Below are 8308 nucleotides of genomic sequence, written 5' to 3' on the forward strand. Positions count from 1 at the left end.
AAAGTGAAGTTGCAGCCCTTAACTGATGTTGATGTTGTCATGTTGTGTTTTGGCCCGATGCGCCACCCTCCACCTATCTACCAATCACGAAGTCAGTAGTGTTTCGGCATCCGGGTTGCCAGCTCTGCTCTAGTTACCACAGCTGCAGCTACAAACGTGTCGGATAAAAATGCCTAACGTTACGAAACCTAAAAGACCTCGTTATGAATCCGAAATACGTCATGACAAAGTCCGAAATAAAACAAGGTTTTGTATAGGAGATGCCTTTGAAAGATGGAGACGGCTGAAAACGGAGAAAAAATTACTTTTTGTAGCCTACTTGTTTTTCATGCAAGTTCTACAGCCAAAAATAGTAGAATGTCATGTAATCTTTCACATCACATATTTTAGCGTTATGGACGTGTGCTGCAGGGTAAGTTAAAAAATACAGCTGGTCGCTTTCACATATAGCTTCAGCTAAATGAATAGCTGTATCTTCGATATCTGTTACACATAGTGACTTAGGCTTGTGCTTGTACTTACGTTAATGACAGATACCTACCGTTACAAGTTAGACTAACAGCTACTGTTCTAACAATGTACTGTCACATACGAGCGTACAGCTTTACGATTATATTTGGCTAATCGCCATTAGTAAATTTTTGCGATACATAATTACTTAAAAAAACATCTCTCATGAAGCATAAACATAATTAACAGAAAAAAAACTTAATGTGTAGGACTCCTCACTTGCCATTGGAAGCTCCTTGTAGCAGCCTACGTTCCAGCTGGATCCTGCAGCCTATCTGGCAACCTCGAGTCAGGGGGGAGGGGGAGGGGATACAACGCTCTACAGTAATTTGAAAGTGATTGCAGTACCAGTTTTGGCCACAATCTTACATATGGTTCCTTTAAGTTTATCAAGCGATGAGAATACTTTTTTGAGCCAAAACCAAAATGTGTCCGGTTGTGCCCCGCTCTCCACTACTCAAATTTAATCGAGGAATTGTGACAGCCCTACCTCACACTACTTTGTTTAAGGTATGTTGTTTCAATTTGGGATCATTCATTTAACTGTTTATTATGTAATTTGTGAATTTGACATGTGTCCTTCAGTTTATGCCAGGTAATTGATAAACTAATTGCCTCGTGGTATATTTTCATGCAATGACACGGTGTGTTTTTGGAAAAAAAGAACTTTATTGTGCACATTCAGTAGTAGGCTACTTCAACAATCAGATTTTGATGCAAAGAGTTTACAGTACATGTTATGCATTCCCATGAGTTTACAGGATATACTTTATGTATGTGTATAAAGTATGTTATACATGTACCATTTATGTTTTCTATTTGTGTTGTCATGTAATGTGAGGTAATTCAATACCTACATTTACTCTTGTTGAATATGATATATCCTTCCTTTAAGCGTTTGTTATGGTGGCCCAGTAGTGCACAACACAACAAAATTTAAAAAGCAAACATAAGTTCACAACACAACGAAATAAAGCCAAAACACAATGAAATGAACCCACAACACAACAGAAATGAGCCACAACACAAAGAAATAGTCGCAACACAACGGAAATGCTCCCGACCACTAGAGGGCTCTCGGAGCGCGGTAAAATTAGTTTTCCTTGCCATAGTTCTATAGAATCAGCAGTCTAAATACATATATCAACACCACGATTAGTTTTAACAGTATGTAGCTAACCATTGTATATCTACATTTATTAATTCAAAATCACCTACGTGCATTATAGCTGCATTTTTATACTCTAGAATGCCAACATGACATCATGACTTTGCGTAAACACACACGCCACTTTCAAGTCAAGTGGCGTGTTATTTATACGCATTTTGAGCTTTCCGCGTGTATGTCCACGCGCGTGTATGTGTACGCCGTTAAACGTCAGAGTGATTCCGCGTGTATGTGTACGCCGTTAAATGTCCGAGCGAAACGGAGGAAAATGTATATCTACATCTGGGGAGCAATATTTTTTTTCCTAGGATGGTAGGGGAACACTCATAAATGCTATTAACCCGAGTGATGGGTAGGTTTAGGGACGCGGTTGGGGTAGGTCATATATATTTATATACAGTAATGTAACGTAAATCAACGGCGTTGATAAACACGCTGAAAAGCGATTATGCGTGTTGATAACACGCCAAAAATGGAAATACGAATTGGCGTGTCATACATACGCCATTTCATGAGATCAGTCTGAGAATGCTTTGATGCGCTACCAGCGCATGATCCCTAAGGGTACGTCGGACAATTCCTCCAAGTTGTTAAAACGTATAATTTGTATTAGGCCTAATTAAAATTACTTTTAACATTCAAAAACAGACATGTTCAAAATCCAAAGTTTGATTGTATTGGTAAGACTGACTTAATACAGGTGACTTTTTCCCAATACCTCCCCATGTATTTATTTTTAGGAAGTTTCTGTAATATAATAAACGTTTTCTTTTATTATGTTTCAAAGGTTGTAGTTCCTAGTAACCAGGCTGACTTACTACAGGTGCAATTGTGCCAATAGCTCCCTGTATGTACACAATTTGTTTTTTATAAAAACATTAGGCCTACTGTAATTCACCTAAAGATTTTTTTTTTTTTTTTTTTATGTTCCAAAGCTTGTGGTAGGTTCCTAGTAACCAGACTGTCTTATTACAGGTGAAATTGTGCCAATACCATCCTGTAATTCTGCAATTTATCTAATGTTTTTTATTTTTATCAAATTGTATTATAATAAATTATACGTTTTAACCACTTGGTGGAATTGGCAGACGTTCCCTTAAGGATCATGCGTGGTGGAAGCGGGTCAAAGCATTCTGGTGAATAAAAACGCAACTATAATTCATGTAGATGATTTTGAGTTAATATTTTATGTCGATGTACAATGGTTACATACTGTTAAAACTAATCGCGGTATTGATATCTTAAGACTGCCGACTCTATAGAACAATGGCAAGGAAAACTAACTTAATCTCGCTCCGAAAGCTCTCAAGTGGTCGGGAGCATTTCCGTTGTATTGCGGCCTTATTTCGTTGTGTTGTGGCTTATATTCGTTGTGTTGTAGTTCATTTCCGTTGTGTTGTGGCACATCTCCTTTGTGTTGTGGCTTAATTTCGTTGTGTTGTGAATTTATGTTTGCTTTTCAAATTTCGTTTTGTTGTGCACTACTGGGCCACCGTAGTTGTGCTCAGACGTGTATTGTATGCAGACGGGGAAGCAGAGGGATGAGAGAGTAGGCCTTCTGATGTCTGTTTATACTAATATTACCTCACACTACTCTGTTTAAAGGGCACCTATTATGCAAAATCCACTTTTACATGGTGTTTGAACATAAATGTATGTTGGCAGTGTGTGTACACAACCACCCTATAATGATAAAAATCCACCAAGTGCTTTTTTTAAATCTCCATAAATCATAAGCACTGTCTCAGAACGAGCTGTTCTCAGATTCGGGGCAATGTGACCTCACTTTGCACAGGCCCCTCCCACAACTGTTGATTGACACTGCAGTTTGAGCATAGACCCGCCCTGAGTGAGCTGGACACAGTCCGCCATTGTTTCCACGCTGGAGCAACTGTAGACAAGAATGTCTCCTAAGCGATTGAGGTGTTTTGTTGTTGGATGTAAGAATGAACTTAGCAGTCTTCATTTACTCTCGTTGTTACTCGAGGATGGATCTGTACTGTTCGTGATCCAGCTTACAGTCTCCGGAGCGACAGGCCTAACACGGCAAAAATGAAAGTGAGAGCGCTGGACACAGTCCGCCATTGTTTCCACGCTGGAGCAACTGTAGACAAGAATGTCTCCTAAGCGATTGAGGTGTTTTGTTGTTGGATGTAAGAATGAACTTAGCAGTCTTCATTTACTCTCGTTGTTACTCGAGGATGGATCTGTACTGTTCGTGATCCAGCTTACAGTCTCCGGAGCGACAGGCCTAACACGGCAAAAATGAAAGTGAGAGCGCGCAGTTTATGACAGCTCTTCCAGTCGTGGATATACAGTTTACCAGTTGATTAAGCACCCACTGAAAAGGTGTGTATATATTTGTTTACTGTTAGTTCTAACGAGTGTTTCTGTGTATGTTCCATGATAATGAAAGGGAGAGAGAGAGAGAGTTTATGGATAAGACTTTAATGTGCACTTATATACTGTTTATTCGGCTCTTACAGTGATTTTCTGGAGTAAAACTTAGGCTTCATCTTTTGTGTGAGGTACAATAAACTTAAAGGTACAATATGCAAGAATTTTGCATTAAAATATCCCATAATCTCAAGGCCAGTGTTATATATTTTGTTAAGTTGATTACTTACAATATCCCAAATGTTTCCAACTATTTTTAAATCGTGAGAAAATTGCGATTTTAACCAAGGAAACGGGGCGTTAGAGCAGGGGGGAGCTGGGAGTCGCCAGTCAATTGCGTCATATCCGCGTTACCCTCGGTTTCCGCTCGTACTGCGTGGAGTCCTGGACAAATGCGGAAGTTGTAGTTGTAGCGTCTATCAAGCAACAAACGTTAGCTTGTTTCTTGCAGTCGTTATGGAACACAATTATTCTTTACCGATTGCAGCTGGTTCTGTCGACAAAGCATGCTTAATTTTATATTTTCCAAATGTAGCATTCGGTAATAGTTATGTTTATGTAAGGGAAGTATTATTGCTTTAGATTTGTGTTTAGTTTATTGACATTGTTTATCACGTCTGGTGTTTATGGCCATGTAAATAAATATAGCATGTGTTATACATAAAGATTAATCAGTATTTTGGCAAATGATGTGGGTATGTTCGAATGTACTTTTACAACAATTGTTTAGAAAACGTAAAACTGCGCCGCGTTATCACAACAATGAATTTGACATACAGTAACATCTATGATAACCAATTTAGTATTAAACCTTACTTTTCTTGCGGTTAATTCATTTTAATGAAATAAAAGTGTGATGAGGTTCAAGAGTCAGGAAGGAAGAAGACGGGTCGGCGTGACTGGGACTCGTACTTTATTAAAATAAAGCAAAACAAACAAAAGTCGTGCACAACGCGCATTCACCGTGGCAACCGCGACGGCACAAAACAGTTCAAAAATGAGAGCTTGGATCCACCGGTTTTCTTTCTCTGCGTCCAATTTTCTCTTCAGTCTCTCTCTCGTTCCAGCGCGCGGCTTAAAAGTGGTCTCTCCACGCGGATCACAGCAATAAGACACAGGTGTTCGTCATTTGCACTTGACCTACTTGCTCGTCTCTTCTCTCTCCCATTACAGACCACGCTGAACCACGCCCCCCTCGCCACAAAAAGCATGTCATTATAAAAAAAAAGAACTTAGCCTCATCCATGAACATGATTTTTCGATTCCCGTCTGACTGATTTACATCCACGGTGGAGTTTAAAACGACAGTTCCCATCATTCCACGCTCCTTCATATCGTCATCAAGCTACGCCGTTGTTGTTGTTTGGAATGTAGCGCCCTCTAGAGGCAAAAAATTATTGCATATTGTAGCTTTAATTGAACTCATCAGTATATTTTGGTCATCATTCGGACGTGGTCTGCTACAGCGGGCTTGTATTAATAGTGGATAAAAGCAGATGACAAATAACCGTAATTAAACTAAACTATTCCTGTTCTATCTCCATACCGCATATATTCTCTGGCTCTGTGGGCATTATTGTCCGACTCCGAGTCAAAATGAACACCACTACTGAGAGTTTCTGTTTTGATATTATCAGATGAGATTGTCCTGGCTCTTAGTGCGAGCTCGTGAGGCTCCGCCCCCTGGGCTGGCAGCAGCAGTTAATTTGCATTTAAAGGGATACACACTAAAACGGCACGTTTTTCTGAGCCCCAAAAAATGACAATTGAAACATGCTGTAAAAAAATATCTGTTGGGTATTTTGAGCTGAAACTTAACATACACACTCTGGGGACATCAGAGTTTTACATTTTACATTTTGTGAAAAGGGGCATAATAGGTGCCCTTTAAGCAATAAATCCAGCATATCCCTCATACCATTCATGGTGTGGTCGTGTTTCTTTGGTGCCCGGAGGTTACCATTTGAAGTCTGCTACACTGACATGCTGAAAAACTCCTTGAAGCCGGAAAATCACATGCTTTTGTAATGATATGAGAGTAAGTTCATCTCTAAATCTTCATTTCAACTTGTTTGGGTAAACAAGTGTATGACATGACATTTTGTGAAGTTTTAATGGTGCTGCAATAAAAGTCACTGGTGTTTCCTTATGAGTGTGTGTTTAATGAATATAACGCCACACTTCACATATAGTGTGCTATATGCAGGATGTTTATTGGGTTGCTATTAATCAATTAACCATTTGATAAGTTTGGCTCTGAAGACGGCTGCTACATTTCCACAAACAAACACAGTAGCCAAAATGATCACCAGAGGGCATATTATCGTTCACAACATGACCACAGGATCAAAAGTTGGCAGCACATCTGAGACTTCGACTGAACACAGCATCAGCACCAACATATGCTATGGCAGCTGAAACAAATGAAATGGATGTCACACACACTCACTCAGTCGTACTCTCTTTAGATGAAAAAGTCTCACACCTCACGAGGGCAGCCCAGCTTCACGCTAACATAGCAGAAAGTGCAGATAATTACAAGGCGAGAGCAGGCCACTATCCTTGAGGGGTCACTGAAGTGCACTCCAAACTCATAGCAGCTGCCGCTTTTTAGTTTCCAATCTGGATGGCCTCTACTTCTCTCTTCAGTGCTGCTGCTTTCCTCAGACACTTATCTCTCCATCAAGACCCGCCTGCCACTGTTTCAAAGACTGAAGGCCTTTGAAGGCTGTGATGTCAAATCAGGGCATTAGGCATCATACTCTGGATTTGAGCAGTATAAGAATTATGCATCAGGAAATCACTGGATAACCTTCAGCAGACAGAGAGAGAAAAACAAAAACTGTGCTTCAGACAATGTGCCATGCTTTATTGTTAATGTAATGTGTTATAGGATTTTATTCATATAATAATTTGAGAACATTAATAAGTTTAACATATTAACATATTGTGTGTATAAGTATGTGAAAACAAACAGAAAACAATACATCATGACTCATTTCCCCAGTCCCTATATTGCATGAGAGCTGTATATTCAATACAAGTTCATACTGTATATGCAATCAATGATCTGGAGTACCCTCAGCATGGGGTTGGGAGTGGGGGGACTGGTTGTAGTGAATCTAACGATGCAATATAGAAGAACCATTTTGGGCTATCCAAAGAATCTTCCAGTGAACAGTTCTTAGAAGAAACATTGTTTTCTTAGTGTGAGGAACATTTTAGTAATTTAAACAACCATTTGTACATTGATAAGGTTCCATGGATGTTAAAGGTTCTTCATAGAACCGCCAATGCCAATAAACACAGATGGCAATAGAGATGCCAAAGTTCTGTATTGCACCTTTAAGTGGTTTTATTACAATCTCCCTAATCTCTACGGTTTATCATTTGTTTCTTACAGTTAGTCAGTGTTTTTTACTATCAATTTTATCAAAAATGGTTGTATAACATCACACTGGGTAAAACTTGCTAAGCAATTTATCAAATTATACAGCTTGTTGAAGCTAAAAACTACAGCATATTTCTCAGTGCTTGTCTGGATGTGTCTTTGTCATTCACTGTGTTAAAGAAAAATCTTTGTTTCAGTAGCTTGATTAATGATATCTTTGAGAAACGGTGTTACTAAGTTCTGAGAATATATGTGAATATACCAAATTACTGGAAATGTGGGTGTAATGTTCTCTAGGTAGTGAGAGCCAGAACCACCCCTACTGCATGCGCTGTTGCAAACAAGTCCAAATGACTCACTAAACTGTCCCTGGTACCATTTCTCTTAGAGGAAAGCCCAGCCTTCTAGCAGGCCCATGAACCATCATAGAAAGATGCTTTTTAGAGATAATATGGCCTGATTACTATTATGGTCACTTTAACAAGTGTATAATTCATTGTTTGTATAATCCATAAAGGGGCATGAACAAATAGGTAGGTGTGGCTTACTACATTGAAAAACCATCATATCCCCACTAGATCGTTCCCCATATCAGCCTTTTCTAAATTACCCTGCTCCGCAACTTGCTTATACTATTTTCAACATACTGTAAATTAAAGAACTCACTCCTTATAGGTCTGTTTAAGGTTCTTATAACCTAAAACCGATACACATCAATAAACAGAGAAACACTAAACTAATATCCACAAATCTGAAATACATGCTGAGAATTTGCCACTCTTGGTCACCAAAATATATATAGACACAATGAGGACAATATGGCTCATGAACTGTGTTAAAGG

This window comes from Rutilus rutilus (assembly GCF_951802725.1).
Source record: "Rutilus rutilus genome assembly, chromosome: 3".
NCBI classification, from domain to species: domain Eukaryota; kingdom Metazoa; phylum Chordata; class Actinopteri; order Cypriniformes; family Leuciscidae; genus Rutilus; species Rutilus rutilus.